The 20,407-nt window shown below is 47.5% G+C and overlaps 1 long non-coding RNA gene across 1 annotated transcript in view; it reads left to right on the forward strand.

Annotated features, from left to right (window-relative positions):
- LOC147111317 (uncharacterized) overlaps positions 1–20,407 on the forward strand; it is a 257,135-nt gene that overhangs the window by 147,132 nt on the left and 89,596 nt on the right. Inside the window, exon 3 of the long non-coding RNA XR_015080084.1 lies at positions 4,852–5,015. This is a non-coding gene — a long non-coding RNA (uncharacterized LOC147111317). The remainder of the gene's footprint in view (positions 1–4,851; positions 5,016–20,407) is intronic.

Here is a 20,407-nt window from a genome sequence, read left to right on the forward strand (position 1 = left end):
TTGTGAAGTGCCTCGTTACGTTTTACTAATTTAAAGGTGCTATATAAATGCAAGTTTTATTATTGTTAACACTGCAAACTTGCCATATGATTGCATCCAAACTTTCGGTCATTGCGCTCTCCTGTGTGGAGGACGATTGGTTTGTCTTGGCCTAAGCGCAGAACACGTGTATTGAAATGTCAGTGCTTGATAGTGCGTGGTGAAGGATCGTGACCTTCTGTATGCTGCTGCAGCGAAGCCCTACAGCCCTCAGGGGTTAACCGAGGCCTTAATAAGATGTGTGTCAGAAGTTCCCCAGCACTGAGCTGCACCCTGTAAATATTATCCTGTAGCAGAAGATAACGAGCAACTTCCAGCAAAACTGCATCGCACTAATTGGACGCCAGCGAGTCCCAAGGCTGCCAAGAGAAGCTGCAGAAATCTGTTTGGTTTTTAAAATAGAGGTGTCAATTAAGAACTCAGTGTCTGCGTGGGTGTCTGTACAGGTTACCGTTGCTCCTTCCATAATGAGTATTTAAAAAGAGCTGGAATCTCTCAATATTGGCAAGCAGGGACATATGACCACGCTACTGAGACGAGGAAATGTGCTCCACTGTAAATCTCATTCTCGCACTCCCTCCCACCGTCTCCCCCTCCCCGCCCGTTCTTTTTATAATTCCCCATAGCCCTCATTGAGCAGAATGGTAAAGAAGGAAAAACAATTGGGTTATAAATCTTCGACTGCGTTTGGCGTACTTTCTCCATTTTGAACAATGCAACCGCGAGCAGCGCCTGTTGAAATGAATAGAATGCAAAAAGATTCCCAGTGTAAAGACTAATGGGATGCTTCTGGATTCATTGTTTCAAATATGGAACATGTTAGAATTCAAATGCGCTAATTAATCTTTACAGAAACCAGCTGCGGTGCAAAAAAAAAAGGAAAGAGCAGAATTTCCATGGGGAGAGATCTCGTCTGTATACACGGCAAATAACCTGGCCCTGACCAAAAGCAATACCCTTGAAGTGCTGATGGCATTAAAGTAAGGCACGACAGCAGAGACAGAGACAATAAAAGATTTGCAGAAGGGATTTAGATCTGTTACGCTAAGTGGCAGACAAATGGAGAATGGAATTTAACACTGGTCCGGGTAAAGTACTGTACTTGGATTGAAAAACAATTTGTCCATCATTACTGCACAATGGATGGAATAAATTACCACAGGGAGAGTTTGAATCAAATCATTTTCAGCACAGAAAGCCATTCAGCCCATCCCGCCTGTGCCAGCTCTCTAAAAGAGCTATCCACACACGATCCCGTTCCCCTGCCCTTTCCCATAACCTTTTAGTTTTTATTCTTTTCCAAATATTTATGCACTTCCCTTTATTCTGTTTCCATCACTATTTCTGGTAGGGCATTCCATATCCTATCAACCCTCTGTGTAAAAATATTCTCCCTTTGGCGATGAATTTATGCCCTCTAGTTACCTGACACTCCGACCCATGGAAATAGTTTTTCACCGTGTACCTTATTAAAAACCCTCGCCATTTTGAATAGCAGATCTCCTCTTAACCTTCTCTGTTCCAATGAAAAGAACCCCAGTTTCTCTAGTCTCACCTCATTACTAAAGCTTCACATTCCTGGCATCACCGTAGTGAATCTTTTCTGTGTGGTCTCCAAGGCCTTGAGTCCTTTGGAGCTTTCAAGACTAAGAGCGATAGATTTTTGTTAGGTAAGGGCATCAAGGGATATGGAGCAAAGGCAGGAAAATGGAGATGTGCAGATCAGCCATGATCTAATTGAATGGTGGAGCAGGCTCAAGGGCCTAGAAATTAGCCCGTCTAAAAATGGCGGCCGCCACTCTCGCGCCCTTCTGTGGCGCGGGGTTCGGCAGCCGCCATTTTGGTGAGGGCCTTAGTGCTGCCGATAGCAACGCTGGCCCTGGAAATGTAAATTACGAGAAGGTGGCATCAGTCGGCATGCAACGCCAACTTAACGTCACCTCAGCGAACTTGGACCTTAGCGCTGTGTTCAGCGCTGGGTCCTAAGCTCACCATGAAAACCCAGCATTCAGCAGACTGACAAAGGCACCTCTTAAACGGACACACACATCTTTCAGGTAAGTTTGCATTTAAGCTTTTGAACTTTTTTTATTTTATTGAAGTAGTGGCTTGGTGCAATACTTGTTAAAAGATTTTTAAGTGTGCAGAGAATGCTGCTGGAGGCTTCCAATGTCTCGGATGGTAAAGGATGGTCTTTGAGAAGACAAAAAATGCTGGAAATACTCAGCAGGTCAAGCAACATCCGTGGAGAAAGATACAGAGTTCACGTCTCAGGTTGAGATGCTGCCTGACCTGCTGAACATTTCCCACATTTTATGCTTTTATTTCAGATTTACAGCATCTGCTCGCAGAGGAAAGAGGAAGAAGCAGAAGAGGAGGAAGTAAAAGGAAGGATGCAACCCAGACAGTCCCTTTCTGGCCAGGATATCTGGGATAGAATCATCTACCTGCAGTACCAGTGAACACAACCCCAATTCCCGCATTCAGCATTTGTGCCACACCTTGCTTTCCCTGGAGGCTGAAAGAAAGCTAACCGAATGCTGGACTGCATAGAGTACAAGCCTATAGAGATGATGTTCAGTTTTGTTAGGCCTAGAGATAATTTTCGAAGAAAAGCACACGAGTTCTCCCCGGTGACCTGGCCAACATTTATCCCTCAACCAACATCACTAAAAACAGATTATCTGGTCACTTTGCTATTTGTGGGAGCTTGCTGTGTGCAAATTAGTTGCCGCATTTCCTACATTACTACAGTGACTACACTTCAAAAAGTACTTCAATTGGCTGTAAAGTGCTTTGGGACATCTGGTGGTCGTGGAAGGTGCTATATAAATGCAGGTCTTTCTTTTCTTTTTCTTTCATCTCTGAGTCAGAAGGTTGTGGTTTCGAATCCCACTCCAGGGGCTTGAACACATAATCGAGGCTGACAACAGTGACTACACTTCAAAAAGTACTTCAATTGGCTGTAAAGTGCTTTGGGATGTCCTGAGGTCATGAAAGGTCTTTCTTTATTTCTTCCAGAACCTTTGCCTGCCCACTGCTGGTTTCCCTGATCCTGTTGTAAATCCTGTGGGCGGGCTACTAAGAGTGCTTTGGGTGAGAGGCTGCACTGTTTCCGGTGTATCTGGGGAGTTTGCCCGATCGGAGTGGGGGTTGGGAGGAATTGGGCTGCAGCGTCAGTGGGCCGGTACAGAGCTACAAGAGGGTCCTAACAAATTACGCAGAAGTAAGATAGTGTTTGCCTGCCGGTTTAGGCAATCTAATCAATCGTGCTGTGATTGATTGTATTATGAGCACAGACTTTTAAAGTTCAAACACCCTTCCTGCGCACCCCCCTGCAACCACCCCACCATTCCCCCCCCCCCCCCACCCCCCTGTGGTCCCTCGCAACGCCAGGCACAAAGGGGTAGGAATTAGAAACATAGAAGATAGGAGCAGGAGTAGGCCATTCGGTCCCTCGAGCCTGTTCTGCCATTCAATGAGATCATGGCTGATCATCCAAATTCAGTACCCTGTCCCTGCTTTCTCCACATATCCCTTGATCCCTTTAGCCTTAAGAAATATATCTAACTCCTTCTTGAATATATTTAATGAATTGGCCTCAACTGTTTTCTGTGGTAGAGAATTCCACAGGTTCACCACTCTCTGGGTGAAGAAATTCCTCCTCATCTCTGTCCTAAATGGCTTACCCCTTATCGTTAGACTGTGACCCCTGGTTCGGGAACATCCTTCCTGCATCTAGTCTGTCTAGTCCTGTTAGAATTTTATAAGTTTCAATGAGATCCCCTCTCATTCTTCTAAACTCCAGCGAATATAAGCCCAATCGACCCAATCTCTCTTCCTACATCATTCCTGCCATCCCAGGTATCAGTCTGGTGAATCTTCGCTGCACTCCCTCCATGGCAAGAACATCCTTCCTCAGATAAGGTGACCAAAACTGCACACAATACTCAAGATGTGGTCTCACCAAGGCCCTGTACAACTGCAGCAAGACATCCTTGTTCCTGTACTCGAATCCTCTCGCTATGAAGGCCAGCATACCATTTGTCTTCTTAACCGCCTGCTGCACCTGCATGCTTACCTTCAGCGACTGGTGCACAAGGGCACCCAGGTCTCGTTGCACTTCCCCTTCTACCAATCTAATTAGTATGCGTTGCGCCTGTATTTCAGGCAAAAATGGGCGCAACAATGACAGATTTAGCTGGGACGGCCCGTGCCCGATTTGGCCACTGCTAATTTCGCGGGGGCCTTTTTCTAACCGTCCCTGGTGGCCGCCTAAAACAGGCGTTCAGCCCTTTCTGTATGCTAATGCAGGCCTATCACCTGTTTGAGGATCCATCTGCCAAATTGGGCAGTCGTGAGCGGTGCAGATACTCACGGTGTGTCTTCTAAATAGAAGTCGAAGTTCTAATTGGGTCACATTGGAGTGTGCCCACCCTGTGTGTCCTAGCTACATAGCTTCCTCAAATGGGATGGGCAGATTGATGACAAACTGTGATTTGATAAGTGCCTCATCCTTTATGCCCAGATATCGCTCCTGATGGAGAGGGTGGAGGGGCGGGGGAAAGGGGAGTAGAAAAACATTATTTACACAGGGGGTGGTTAGAAGTTGCCACGAGATTGTTGGAAACAGAGTCCATCAATTCATTTAAAAGTCAACTAAATAATTGCTTGAAAAAGAGAAATATTAAGGTTTATGAGGAGGAGAGTGTGATTAGACTAAGTGGCTCATGCGGAGAAAAGGACTGCCACAGACTGGATTGTCTGAATGGCCTGCTTCTTTGCTGGAATGTTGTTTGCTTTTTTTTTCAGGGATGTGGGCGTCGCTGGCCAGCATTTATTGCCCATCCCTAATTGGCCTTGAGAAGATGGTAGCAAGCCGCCTTCTTGAACCGCTGCAATCCATAGGTAACATTAAGGCTGATGATGGACAGCACCCAGTCCCAGCAGATGCAACTTCTCCCTGGAGCTCTGATGTAAGTTTAGCGTGCCTTGAGAGCTAAATGCCATTTAGATGCAAACAGAGTTTGTTGCTTATCTTGGCTAAGTCCACGCCAGAAATGCAGCCAAATCTACAGGAGGAAATTCGGTCTCTTTATAGTTCTTCACGCAGAGGGTTGTTGGAGCATGGAATGCTTTGCCTCAGAGAATGGTTGAGGCAGAGACCATGGGATCCTCTGAGTGAAAATTTTATAAATATTTGATACCAGGCTATGGGGTGAATGCAGGGCAGTGGGATTTATTTTGGATTGCTTTGGCAAAGAGCTGGCACAGTCACGATGGGCCGAATGGCCTCCTTCTGTGTTGTAAGCATCTATGGTTCTATGGTATTTTGGGAACAACTGTATGTTATGGGATTCTACTTTTTCTTATAAACAATTCACTGTCAAAATCTTGGAAGGAAATATTTACAGTGCAAAGTGCTGTCTACAAATGGAATTCACAGAAAGGATCTTCTTGGGCAGTGGTCTGAAGGCAAATGCCGCTTCTGATACTGGCAGTTCTGCTTACTTGGATTGATGGTAACACAAACTAAAATGGCCGGTGATCTTTTCACAGATGTGTTTCATCAGAAATGAAGAATTAATCAACACGTTCTTCAAAGCTGATCACTTTTTAGAAGAGCTCTCTGAAATGAGCATCCATAAAAATACTTCAAACGCTTCATAATGAGATGGGGTTTACATCTATTATGTGAGTGTCTAAATGGTAGTGGAGGATACTTACCTTCTAAGGAGTCATTCAAGCAGTTCTTAATCACAAGAGGAAACTGAAAGCATATACTCTTAACTAGAAGCATAGAAAGCTCTTGTACTAATCTACAGGTCCTTCATGGAGAACACTCTTAACCTTTTTCAAACAACCCTTCACTTCCATAACCAGCCTCCTTACTTCCTCCATAGTAGTTTATAGTTGGACCTCCAAGTCCATCATACAATTACTCTCTCAATAAAAAAACTTGGCCATTTTTATCTCAGCCACGTTCAAAACACAAGCAACAAGCAAGCCCTTCAATAGTCTCCAGAAAGTTGGATTGCAACCCAATGGATATAATGGTTGGCATGAGTCCAGCTCCATGCTTGGCAAAAATTCTGTCATGACAATTTTACTGTTGCCAGTTGGACAGAAAATGGGAATTCAGGGTGAATGATGTGGAAATGACACGAAGGTGCTATCAAAAATACACAAACCATTCCAAAGCCATTCCGGCAAATCTGGTGGAGAAAGTAGGAATCTTGATCTACAAGCAGAACATGGATGACTTTAATGATGCACAGGGAGATTTCCTCATTAAGGAAGTCAAGTTATAGAGAGGATTTTTGAGGTGAGATTGACAAGAGTGACACTGACTCAAAGTAGGATTCATGAAAGAAAGTAATGGGCCGGATATTCCGATCTCTATGAGTTGGTACGCGCTGTGTACCCACCTGTAGGAACATCGGAAATGCCGGTTTTAGGCATGCACTGCGCATGCGCTGGAAACCGGCATTTCCGATCTGTCAAGAAAGCTCTTGACAGATCCTCTGGCTGCCCGGGAGAAGGGTCTCTGCGGGCGGATAGTTCCGCTTTTTGGAGACCCTCCGCCCGCAGAAAACACTTACAATTCTTGCGCCTGGTAAAAGCAGCATAAGGCCTGCTTTTACCAGGATAAGAGTTGAAAAAAATAAAAAAAATTCCACTGATTTATCATTTAAGAATACTTTAAAAAAAAGGTAAATTTATTTTTAGCCCCATAAAAAACTTTAATTATTTTTTGAAAAATTTTAAGTTTTGTTTAAAATAGTTAATTTATTGTACTTTCAAGTCATTTTAAAAATGTGATGTTTTTTTAAAATTTATTTAAAGTTTTACTATGTTTTGGGGGTGATCTCCATTCATATATTTGACAGGTCTTCCTGTCAAATGTTTGAAGGGAGATTCCCTTCTTTGATTGGCTCCCCATGGCCCATGTGATCCCAGGGACGCTGCGAACCGCCTGCGCCTCTGGGATACGTGGGCCCTGCGCACCGGCAGTTTGGAGAGGCCCAGCATCGGAAGTGTGTGCGTCCCGGGAGCCCTCAGGTAAGGGCGCAGATTTTTCCAGATCGCAGTCCTCCGCCCGTGGGAGGCCTGTGATCGGAATATCTGGGCCTATATAATTAAGAAGGAGATCAATAGATTTCTAGACACAAAAGGCATCAAGGGGTATGGGGAGAGAGCAGGAATATGGTATTGAGATGGAGGATCAGCCATGATCATAGTGAATGGCGGAGCAGGCTCGAAGGGCCTACTCCTGCTCCTATTTTTTTATGTTTCTATGTTTCTTCTAATCTATTAGAAGCCATTTTGAAGCATAGAAGTCTACAGCATAGAAGGAGGCTACTCGGCTCATCGTGTCTGTCCCAAGTATTTTGGAACAGCAATCCAAAACTAAATCACCTATAGCCCTGTACTGATTTTTATTTAATGAAGTCTTGGGATGTAGACACTGCTGGCAAGGCCAGCATTTATTGCCCATCCCTAGTTGACCTGAGAAGGTGGTGGTGGGTCACCTTTTTGAACCGCTGCAGTCCATGTGGTGAAGGTGCTCTTTTGTAGCAGTTTGATACAACCAAGTGGCTTGCTAGGCCATTTCAGAGGGCAGTTAAGGGACAACCACGTTGGGACTAGAGTCACATAGAGGCCAGACTAGGTAAGGATGACAGGTTTCCTTCCAAAAGGACAGTAGCGAACCAGTTGGAATTTTAGGACAATCCAAAATCTTAAGTCACTTTTACTGATCCCAACTTTTTATTTGCAGATTTTTTTTTAATGAATTCTTAAAGTACTACGGTAGGATTTGAACTCACATTCTCGGGATTGCTAGGGAAGGCCAGTAATGTAACCACTACACTACTGTACCCATATATCTTAGAGGTCAGTGTTTGGATTTAATGACCTGTTATAAATAACTCACCATTCACACTGGGTTGAGGTAAGGAACCACTGATCCTGGTTGATGTAAATTTTTTCATTATGTTACTCATTTCTCTTCGCTTAATTGCCGTTTCATATTCCCCTGGTGGGGGCATTGTATAATCACTTATTCAGGACAGCTGGATGGAGATGACATCTTTATTCATGTTAACGTCTTTGGAGAACGAATATCAGCGCACGCTCTTGAGTTAAAACCATCCCTGAGGACACAATTGTAACTTATTATGCACTGTGAAACATATTGGGCCAAACCTTCTTGGAAAAATAACAGCGAGTTCACAATGCACGCTGTTGTTAATGCGCAAATCGGCCAGCAAGTTCACGGGAAGAAGAGATATGGCGTGAGTTTCGAATCTCCAGAGCTTACTGGACGATTTACGCCGTTCCGCCGTAAGCCTCGCACAAACGGCATCTCGACCTCAGACACCCCACACCACCCCCACGAACTTGCTGGGTTTGCACATCACTTGCCCATGAAACTTTCCGCAGAAATTTAGGGCTTATAATTAACAACGTAAGTTCACTTTTAACGGCACGATAATTGTTAATGCAATGCCCATCAATCTCTCCAGCCCAGAAAGGGAACAATTTAAACCATTGAGTCTCATTCCTGCAGGTTGTAAATTCTTCTTAGAGATATAAAAAAAATTAAAATTGAAAGGGTGAAAACCTCGGCTCTGTGGCGCCTGATTTTTCAGTGCTACGGGTGCTGCTTTGCACCGAAAATGGTGTCTGCGCACGCACACTTCTAGTGAGTGCCACACAAGATGCCATCTTGGTGAGGGCAGTAGGGCGGGCATTAGGAGTGTACGCCGGAAGTATGCAGAGTGCACAGATCGTGATGTCAATCAGCGTGCAAGTTGGTGAGGTGACGGGAAGTGGTGCTGCAAGTGGAGAAGGCCTTGCCTCTGACTTCAAGGGTTCTGGTCAGACTACTTGCTCCCAGTCATGGGGGCTCTAGTTGTCATCCCCGTTGGCCTGCAGCATGACAGGGAGATGGAGCAGAGGCAGCAAAGAAGAGGACAAGTTGCTTGCAGAGGGAGGAGGAGGAGGGGGGAGAAGGGCTCTCAGCAGGAGGCCTTACCCACCTAGGGTCTTCCGAGAGCAATCCTCTTACCTCAACCTGAGCCAGGAGCAGTGTGTGAGGCGTCTGTATTTTATGAAGGAGGTGCTCACAGAACTCTGCCACCTCTTGCAAACAGACCTGCAGCCTCACTCCAGGGTAAGGACAGTGCTGCTAGTGGCTGTGAATTTCCTCGCGTTGGGAACCATCCAGGCTGGAGCAGGCGACGTCTGTAACTGTAGGGGGGCATCCTTTACCTGGTTTACGGTAATTTACCTGGTCAGGCAGTCTTTGCCACTGCACTGTGACCAATTCCAATCAGCGGTTTCGAATCGCTAAACCCTCCTTCCAGTTCTGACTGGAAGAACTTATAATTAATGATATATTAAAAACGGACAAATGGTCTGGATGCGAGAAAGTCAAATTTTATTAAAACTAAAGAAACTACACCACATGATCAAAGTAATCATGGTAAAATTGCTTAACAGGGGAAGGCAGACGGCAAAAATGAGGGATAAATGGCTACAATGTTAATCTTACAATCTTAGCAACATTTCCCTTAAATTACCACCCCTTCTCACTAGATTGTCTTGCTAATGGGTCAGAAGCCTTGCTCACCTGCAGTCCAAAGAGTAAAAGAGAAGAGAGAGAGAGGACTTCCTGGGCTTAATCTTTATACCCTGGGAGTCCCTGCTGTTTTCGCGCCGAAAAGGTCCGTGCGCAATTTCGCACCAAAAAGTCCGAATACACAAGAGAAGGGCTTTTAACTTCCTCCATTCATACATGGAGACATTACGGAGTAGAGTCAATTTCAGTGAATGTATGTATGTAAACAACCCATTGTGCTTGCTGTCCGATGATTGGCTGATTCAAACGGGCTACTCCCCAGTGTAAACAAGCAGCTTGTAGGTTACCGGACCTGCCCAATACCACAGGGTGACTGACAGCTCGGGCTCCATTCAAACTTATTACAGGGCAGCGCTGAGCTTTTCATATGCTAACAGCCTGTCTGTCCTGTTCTGCTGCCTTTTTATAATTCTGTTTCCATGAGGTCTGTTCAGCCATTTTTATGCCCTGGGCAATTTAAACAGTCCAAAACTCAAGAGTACATCTTTTTATAAAAATGTACAATCTTAAAGTGTGCGATTTTCACAAAGTTCTTTGATTCCAGTGTCCAAGTGCTGCCTAGCTTACGAGCTTTTTAACGCAGCCTTTTGCAGTTCTGGGTATGTTTTAAAACATTGTCCAACCCAGAGACAATTTAAATCACACAGGTCTTCGTCCACGATGTGGATTAATATTTCCCGATCTTCGGGGGCTGAGGGGATTTTGCGACCCCTACATAACACCTCCCAGTTCACCATCCACTGCTGCATAAGGGAGGTGACAGACACTCTTTATGCCAGGAGAGGGGATTTCATTGTCTTCTCTCTGAATAGGGAGAAGCAGGTGGAGCGTGCACATGGCTTTGCCAGGATACGGGCTTCCCCATGATGAAGGGCACCATCGACTGCACGCACGATAGCAAAATACTGCAGATGTTGGAAATCCGAAATAACAACAGAAAATGCTGGAAAAACTCAGCAAGTCAGGCAACATCCGTGGAGAGAAATTTGAGTTGACGTTTCGGGTTTTTCCAGCATTTTCTGTTGTTATATCGACTGCACGCACGTGGCTTTGCGGGTGCCGTATCTAAATGCTGAGATGCACCGCAACCGCAAAGATTTCCACTCGTTAAATGTGCAGTTGATGTATGACCATGCCCAGCATATCATGATGGTGAATGCCCGGTATCCTGGCAGCAGTCATGATGCTTTTATTCTGTGCTAGTCCACTGTTCCCTTAGTCTTTGAGCCACCATGTCAAACCAGAAGCTGGCTGCTGGGCGACAAGGGCTATCCCTTGACCACCTGGCTCATGACTCCGCTCCGCAACCCAACCACATGCGTATAATGAGAGCCATGCTGCCACATGGAATATCATCGAGCAGACCATTGGGGTGCTGAAGCAGCGGTTCCGCTGCCTAGACCGCTCTGGAGGAGCCCTGCAGTACTCACTAGAGCACGTCTCAAGATTCGTCGTGGTCTGCTGCACAACCTCGCCATCATGAGGGCACAGCCCTTGCCACTAGGCATACAGCTGTAGTGTATGTACCTTTAAGGGGAGAACTACTTTTTACAGCTCCTGTATACTGTAGTACCGGCAGTGACCACACCTGTATAGAAACCCTGAGTAGGGATCTGTACTTTTAGTTTTAGAGTAACCCTCATCCAGTAAACACCTGTTGATTGTTCCTCTGCAGTCTCTGTCTATTTCTTGAAGGACACCATACATCAAGATTCACGGATTTAACATTGGCGACGAGTCGATTCGAACCTACCTGCAACTCTGCAGAAGAAGGCCGATTCCAGGGGCACGGGCGTTGACCATCCGGCGGAGACTCCAGCGAGACGGGCTGGCAGCAGGTACGGCGCAGACCCTTCCCGGACGGCGGCGGCTGGAGCCGACCGACGGCATAGGGGAAGGCCGAGCAGCGTCGATGGGGTAAGAGAGAGAGGGTAGAGCGCACGGGGCGCAGCCGGGGTTCAGGACCAAGCGGCGTCAACGAGAGAGGCGCGCAGGAAAATGCGCAGAGCGCGGCCGGTGTTCAAGGGCTGAGCAGCGTCCGCGGGGGAAGAAAGGAAAGTGCAGGAGACGCCATTTGAGCTGCAGCGGAGAAGAAGGGAGAGCGCGGGAGACGCCATTTTTGAGCCGCAGCGGAGAAGAAGGGAAGCGCGGGAGACGCCATTTTGAGCCAGCGGAGAAGAAGGGAGAGCGCGGGAGACGCCATTTTTAGCCAGTCTAACCACACCCAGGGATGCCGAAGAGTGGCAGTGTCACAGCGTTCGACAATGAAGTCGAAGATTGGGCGACATATGTAGAACGCATAGAAGTGTACTGCAAGGCGAATGAAGTGCCAGATGCCAGGAAAGCACTGGTATTTTTGAATTCCATGGGTGCAAAAACGTATGGCTTACTGCGAAACCTAGTAACCCCAGAGAAGTCAATGGAAAAGGATTTTGAAAGCATAGTGGCAATCCTACAGGACCACTTAAACCCCACACCGCTGCTGATAGCAGAAAGATTTAAGTTTCACAAAAGGAACCAGCATAAAGACGAAAGTAATGCTGAGTATTTAACGGAACTGCGCAAGCTATCGAAACACTGCCAGTTTGGAACGGGACTAGCAGATACTTTAAGGGACAAGTTTGTGTGTGGGCTTCAAAGTGAAGGAACCCAGAAACGGCTTCTATCAGAAAAGGATCTTACGCTGGACAAGGCTTTCAGCATGGCAGTATCACATGAAGCAGCCGCACGGGGCGCTGCAGAGATACAATGGAGACCGCAAGAATATGGCACAAATGAAATGTCATACGGAGCAGTGAAGTGTTATCGCTGCGGCAGAACAACACACGACCAGAAGGATTGTTGGTTCAAGGACCAAGTGTGCAGACAGTGTGGAAAAGTAGGACACATAGCAAGAGTCTGCAGGTCGGGAAAGAAAACCAGCAGCAAGAAATCTCCACAGGAGAAGTAGAAAAAGGTACATAAGGTGACGGAGAGTAGTTCAGACGAACAGAAAAGTGATACAGACTCCGGAAGCAAGGAGCTGGGTTGTCTGAAACTACATAATGTATTCAAAATGGAGGATCACCAAACTATCTGGGTCACGCTCAACATAGATGGAGTCCAAGTGAAAATGGAATTGGACACAGGATCAGCCCTAACAGTCATAAACCGAAGGGACTACATGCGGCTATTCTCACATATACCCTTGAGAGATACAGAGATTGTCTTGAAGACGTACACGGGGCAAAAAGTCTACCCCAAAGGAAAAATAAGGGTGAACGTTATATATAACGGCAAGGAAACACCAAAAATGGACCTATATGTATTGCCAGATGGAGGACCACCACTACTAGGACGTGAATGGATCCGGAAGAAACAGCTAGATTGGCATTCCATACAAGCACTGACTGTAGATGCCAAAAAGGATGACGACGTCACACCTGGACGACTGTCAAAAATGCTAACTGACGCACAAGAAGTGTTCCAGGAGGGACTCGGAACACTAAAAGGTATAACAGCGACGATCAAAATAGAGTAAAATGCAAGCCCAAAGTTTTTTAAGGCCAGACCGGCACCTTATGCGATCCGCCCAGCCGTCGAAGCAGAGCTGGAAGGTTTGGAACGTTCTGGAGTACTGTCCAAAGTGGACTGGAGCGAGTGGGCTACACCCATCGTTCCTGTAATGAAGAGGTCGTTGAGTAATACGCCTCTGCAACTGGACCCTGGACTTCCTAACAAACAGACCCCAGTCTGTCAAATTAGGTAACCACACCTCCCCCCCCGACCCTGAACACGGGGGCCCCACAAGGATGTGTGCTGAGCCCCCTCCTCTACTCCCTCTTCACCCATGACTGTGTGGCTGTTCATGGTTCCAACACCATCATCAAGTTTGCGGATGATACCACGGTAGTAGGCCAGATCACCAACAACGATGAGTCAGCCTACAGGGAGGAGGTCCAACATCTCGTGAAGTGGTGCGCCGACAACAACCTGGCCCTTAACATCAAGAAAACCAAAGAAATCATTGTGGCCTTCAGGAAGTCTAAAGGCGGAAGTCACACCCCCATCCACATCAATGGGGCTGTGGTGGAAAGGGTGGACAGCTTTAAGTTCCTCGGAGTCCACATCACGGAAGACCTCTCCTGGTCCCTCAATACCTCCTCTCTGGTGAAGAAGGCCCAGCAGCGCCTATATTTCCTAAGGAGGCTGAAGGGATGTAACCTGTCACCCCTGATCCTCTCTAACTTTTACCGCTGCACAATAGAGAGCATCCTGACAAACTGTATCACAGTATGGTATGGCAGCTGTAGCTACTATGACCGGAAAGCCCTGCAGCGGGTAGTCAAAACTGCCCAACGCATTACCGGCACCCAGCTACCGACCATAGAGCACATATACCAGAAACGCTGTTTACGGAGGTCACGGTCCATCATCAAAGACCCTACCCACCCCAGCCACAGTCTGTTCGCCCTCCTGCCACCTGGGAGACGCTACAGATGCATTCGCACCCGTACGACCAGATTTAGGAACAGCTTCTTTCCCAGGGCTGTCATCCTACTGAACTCCACAAATAAACTCTAAAGCCTGCACATCTGCCAATGCACTTTATTATGGTTATGTTTATGTTAATGTATTACAAGCCAAATGTATGTTGAATGTTTAAATGTCTTAATCCAAATGTACACTCTCGGGAGCCGCAAGCCTACATTTCGTTGTACTGCACTTGTGCACTAACAATGACAATAAAAGTTGATTTGATTTTGATTTGAAAGAAGGTTCGCATCTGTGGGGTCTTTAAGGTGACAGTGAACCCAGTCCTTCACACGGTACAATATCCGCTTCCGCAGATTGAAGATATTTTCGCCTCGCTATCTGGAGGAAAACGCTTCACTAAGATTGATCTGGCCCAGGCGTACCTGCAAATGGAGGTAGAAGAAGCCTCGAAACAGTACCTCACGATCAACACTCATAAAGGTCTCTACCAATACAACCGGCTGGTGTTCGAGGTAGCATCAGCTCCGGCTATTTGGCAAAGGGCAATGGATCAAGTCCTGCAAGGGATTCCAGGGGCCCAGTGTTATTTGGACGACATCCTGGTCACGCGCGAAAATGACAGTGATCACCTCGCCAACCTGGAGCAGGTGCTCACTAGATTGAAGGAATATGGGCTCTGAGCTAATCGCCACAAATGCGAGTTTTTCCAGAAGCAGATCTCGTATTGTGGCCACGTTATTGATGAAGAGGGGTTACATAAGTCCCCTGAAAAGATTGAGGCAGTAGTCAAGGCTCCAGCACCGGAAAATGTGTCGCAACTGAGGTCGTTCCTCGGGCTGGTGAACTACCACCATAAGTGCTTGCCGAATTTGTCTACAGTACTACACCCACTGAACACCCTACTGCAAACGGGGGTACCATGGAAGTGGAATGACGAATGTAAACGAGCTTTCCAGAAGTGCAAAGAATTGATTACATCAAAAGAGGTGTCGGCTCATTTCAACCCAGCACTACCAATTCGGTTGGCGTGTGATGCATCACCCTATGGTATTGGAGCGGTGCTGTCGCACAAATTCCCGGATGGCTCGGAGAGGCCAGTAGCCTTTGCGTCTCGGTCACTAACCTCAGCCAAGCGTAACTACACCCAGATTGACAGGGAGGCCCTCAGCCTAGTGTGGGGAGTGAAAAAGTTCAACCACTATCTGCACGGGCAGAAGTTCACCTTGCTGACTGACCACCAACCACTTGTCTCCATCTTTAATCCAAAGAAGGGCGTTCCGGTGATGACTGCGCAACGGCTACAAAGATGGTCCCTGTTTCTAGGGGCGAACCAATATGAAATAGAGTATAAGGGCACGAAACAGCATGGAAACGCTGATGGCCTATCACGCCTGCCACTGCCTACTGTGGAGGAAGCACCAGCAGTGGACCCTGTCGAAATATTTTATTCGACTATAATTGAACGCTTGCCAGTAACTAACGCGGATATAGAGGAGACCCGAAATGACCCGACACTGTCTCGGATATATGACTTGACGGTGAAGGGATGGCCAGCACATGGCGACTCACTGCTGCCAGCATTCTCATCCAGAAGAGAACAGCTGTCAGTATGCCAGGGGACCTTGATGTGTGGATCCCGAGTGGTAATTCCACCCAAGTTAAGGGAGAGAGTGCTCAATGAGCTTCACGAAGGCCATCTGGGAGGGGTGAAAATGAAAAGCCTTGCTAAGGCTTATGTGTGGTGGCCGGGGATCGATCAGCAAATCGAGGACCTGACAAAGAGCTGCTGAGGATGCCAGAAGGTCCAAAATGCACCACCACATGCCCCTCTACACCCATGGGAGTGGCCCTCCTCTCCATGGCAACGGGTGCATATTGATTTTGCTGGTCCATTCATGGACTCAATGTTTTTAATAGCCGTGGATGCGCACTCGAAATGGCCTGAGGTGATCAAAATGTCCTCCACCACCACAGAGAAAACGATTGCAGTCCTACGGACCATATTTGCCAGGAACGGCTTGCCAGAGCAGATTTGCTCTGATAACGGACCACAGTTTGTGTCCGAAGAGTTTCGGAAATTTATGAAAAGGAATGGGGTAAGGCATTACACATCCGCCCCGTATCATCCAGCCACAAATGGATTGGCTGAGACGTTCGTACAAACCTTTAAAAAGGCAGTAAGGGCCATGTGCGATGAGGACATTCCACTGCAGCATAAGGTGGACAATTTCCTGTTAGCCTACAGAAATGCGACACATGCAGTCACCAACCAGACCCCGGCCATGATGTTCTTTAACCGAAGGTTGAGATCTCGTCTGGATTTGCTCAGACCAAATGTACGAAGAGATGTTGAGAATAAGCAATTCCAGCACATCAATGAGAAGCCGACAAGGAGCTTCAATGTAGGGCAACCAGTCTTGGCCCGCGACTACCGAACAGAGAAATGGCAACCAGGAACGATATGCACACGGCAGGGGCCACTAATGTACACAGTGGATGTTGGGGAGAACATTGTGAGACGCCATGTCGACCAGATCCTAGAGTCACAGGAACGAATCAACCCCATGTCTCGCGTACCTGGTGATGAACCCGACATACAGGTAGCATCTACCCCAGAACCAACCGACGACAGGGGACCAGAATCGCCTCCGCACCAAGAGCAAGACACTCAGGAAAGGCGCTATCCAGAAAGGATCAGGAAGCCGCCCCAAAGATTGAATTTATAAATGGACTATTTCCAGTTAATGTGCATGTTAAAAGTGTTAATTGTTAAATTAATGTTATGGTACTGTTAATCTAAAAGGGAGGAATTGTAGTGTATGTACCTTTAAGGGGAGAACTACTTTTTACAGCTCCTGTATACTGTAGTACCGGCAGTGACCACACCTGTATAGAAACCCTGAGTAGGGATCTGTACTTTTAGTTTTAGAGTAACCCTCATCCAGTAAACACCTGTTGATTGTTCCTCTGCAGTCTCTGTCTATTTCTTGAAGGACACACAACATCAAGATTCACGGATTTAACAACAGCGACCAGCTGAGGAGGAAGAGGAGGAGGCGGAAGGGAGGAGGCAACCCAGACAAGTCCTTTCTGCCTGGGCTGTCCGTGATCGACTTATCCGACTGCAGTTCCAGTGAACGCAACCCAAATTCCACATTCACCAAAATTCCCACACCTGACCATCCCTCTGCGACAGACCATCACAGTGTCCTCTTGGCCACAATGCTGAAATGAAAGCCAGCAGAAAACAAAAACATTCTAAATCAACTTTATACATCAATCCATCCAATATTACATAAAAACATCAACTAATCACCCTTGTGCATTCCCTTAGTGCATGTCTTCAGTGTGCCTTTGCCTGTCCTAGTGCTCCTACGCAGTGCCACCCCAGTGGCTGCACCATGGCTGGTGGAAGGCTGCTGACTTTCAGTGGGGGAGACTGCAGATGGCCTTGCAGGACGACCTTGCACAGTCCTGGGCCTAGAAGGTCCGGCTGTAGACTGCACCACCTCGTTATGGGCGGCAGCAGCCTGGGCTGGCTGGCTGACAGGCAGCAGCAAGAGCAATGGCGGCGTGGCAGTGGTGGGAGGATGAATGCTGTCACCCTGAGAGAGGACAGCAGGTTCTTGCTCCACGGAGCCACTGCCACTCCCCCGGGGCGGTGCCTCAGCAATCCTGGTAATCTGTTGGAGGACAAATTGCTGGACTGCTGTGACACCCCGCAAGCAATGTTTCCTGTAATTTTCTTTTGGCGTTTAAAGGAGCCGCATGGGCCATTCAAAATACCGAGTGATGTAAAAAGATTACTGAGCACTTGGTTTGAGTATAAAACAAGGCTTTAATCAACTGTTTCACAACCATGAGATTCTAGTTACATCACTAGTTCCTGGTTACAGAAACATCCTGAGCAAGCTGGGCCCATGCCCGAGTATTTATACTCCTTGGACAGCGCCACCAGCTGGCTGCCCAGTGTTACTTCATGAGTTATTTCTTCATGAATGATGAGATTCATGACACCGAGCATGCGCGATTTTTGCATTGAAAAGCCGGATCTGCGGGATGCCTGGAGTGCTACGCTGCCGCACAGATTATCAGATTATTGGGAACATCGCCTGAAAGCCCCTTTCAACGCTGGTAAACGCAGCCACGACGGCAGCACTCTCCGCTTGCATGGCAGAAGTCTGAGCATCCACTGCAGCACTCCGGCATTGAGTCGCTTCCGCTTGTGCTGCAGTGAAAGCTAAGGCATGGGCCATCACACCCTGCATCACAGTTGGGTCCACAAGTGCACGAGTGGAGTTGCCCATCACTTCCATCCTCGAAATCATGGGCTTCAAGCTCTGCGCAAAGCCCTGTGCAAAGTTGGTGCTTCTCCATGCTCCCTGACAGTGACCTGCCAATGCACCAAGCATTTCTGTGTGCATGCCCATCACCCTTCTTCTGTAGGCCGCCCTATCACAGTCTTCACCTGAGTCCTCTGCAGCAGAACTTGTGTGTGACCTCGCCCTTCTGGGGAGCTTGCACCTGCGCTACCCTTTCCTCCTGCCCTGGCTGCAGGCCATTCATGCCTAGTGGCTCACCACATGCAGATCCCGCCTCTATACTACCTCTAAAGTATGCGTAGTGCCAGTATCTGAGCTGGTGCCTGCGCGTGTGAGATTGAGTGACGGTGTCTCTGCCTCTCCATCGCTGTCCTCTTGCTCTTCCTGCACTGGCTGGCCAGGTTAGAGTCCTTGGGTATCTGAAAGGAGAAAGGCACAAGGGTCAGGTTGTGGTGAGCAAGATGTGCATGCTTATACCATCAGCAGCTTGTAGATGAGAAGAGATTGTGGGATGAGGGGACAGTGGGATGTGAGAAGTAGGATTAGGTATGACCATACCGTCATCTTCAATGGTTTCAGCCTCACTGTTTGCTACAGTCTCAGTGACAGTCCCTCCAATAATGTCGAGCACCGTCTCCTCCAGTTGAGTAAAGATAAGCAGGCTGGCCTGTCCCTCACCAGCTAGCTGCTGCTGTCTGCTGTTGTGCGCCACCTTGCCCTGCAAGAGAGAGGGAAGTGTGTCAGTGAGTGTGATGCAATGTGTTTGGGTGATGTGTGTGTCAGTGAGTGTGGTGTAATGTGTTTGGGTGATGTGTGTCAGTGAGTGTGGTGCAATGTGTTTGGGTGATGTGTGTGTCAGTGAGTGTGGTGCAATGTGTTTGGGTGATGTGCCTGTCATGGTTGCATAGCTGGCTGTGTGTGCAAGCCATGAAATGTGGGTGTCAGGCTTGCAGCAGTGGTAAGTGTGTGAGGGTGAGGTGAAGCTATGAATGTGAGGTTTGAGTCATGATTGATAGAGTTGGTTAGTAGGTGAGTGATGGAGGTGTGGTGCATTGAACAGTGCCTAAGGCTAGTGGTGCAGTTGGTGGGAGACGGCATTTGAAGCTGCATTCACTGACCCTGATCACTTGTGTGAGGTCATTGAGCTTCTTTCAGCACTGCATCCATGTCCTCAGGGCAAGATTGCTGGCACTGACCTCTTCGGCTATCTGCCCCCACTGCCTTTGCAGTATATGTCTGGAAGGCCTCCTGGACCGCTGTGGGTAGAGGACCTGTCTCCTCCTTTCCATCCCCTGCACTAAGGCCTCTAGTGCTGCGTCTGAGAATCTTGGAGCACTTTCTCTTGCCTGTTGAGTCATTATTCACTTCTTTTTTCTGAAGCTTGCCTCCACAACCAGTTGCATGAGCTGCAGCAGGCAGAATGCTCCTCCCCTTTAAGAGGTGCAGACGGCCTTTAAGAAGTGGTGGCTAGCTTTAATTGGAGCTCCCCTCGCATGAACTTGGGGCCCCTTCTGAGCGTTCAGCCACTCAGCAGTGCGTTCAGCGCTGGGCTGAATGCTGCAATCATTGTAATTAGCAGGCAGCATGAAGTTTGTGTGCTGCCTGCATTTCTTTCAACAGATGCGGGCCAATCGCGCATTGCGATCCCCGTGCCCGTTTTCAGGGGCTATCGAATTTTTAGCCCAAGTCTTTCAAAGGTGACATTCTTTGGGGTCTATGAAAGGTTGGGACTCAGTCAGAGGATAGTGCAACCAGTCAACAGCCCTTTACCTTTTCTTTCTCCAGCCCAACAATCCCTAAGAAAGAACATTATTTTCCACTTAAACCTCTCCTCTTTTGCACCTCTCAAAACCCTTCTCAAAACCAATCTCTTAGATCTAATTCCTCAGTCTCTATTCCTGGCTCAATGTCTGTTTTCATTACA

The sequence above is a fragment of the Somniosus microcephalus genome, chromosome 11 (genome assembly GCF_052327205.1).
Source record: "Somniosus microcephalus isolate GS21.2 chromosome 11, FLI_Smic_1.0, whole genome shotgun sequence".
Classification (NCBI taxonomy): Eukaryota; Metazoa; Chordata; class Chondrichthyes; order Squaliformes; family Somniosidae; genus Somniosus; species Somniosus microcephalus.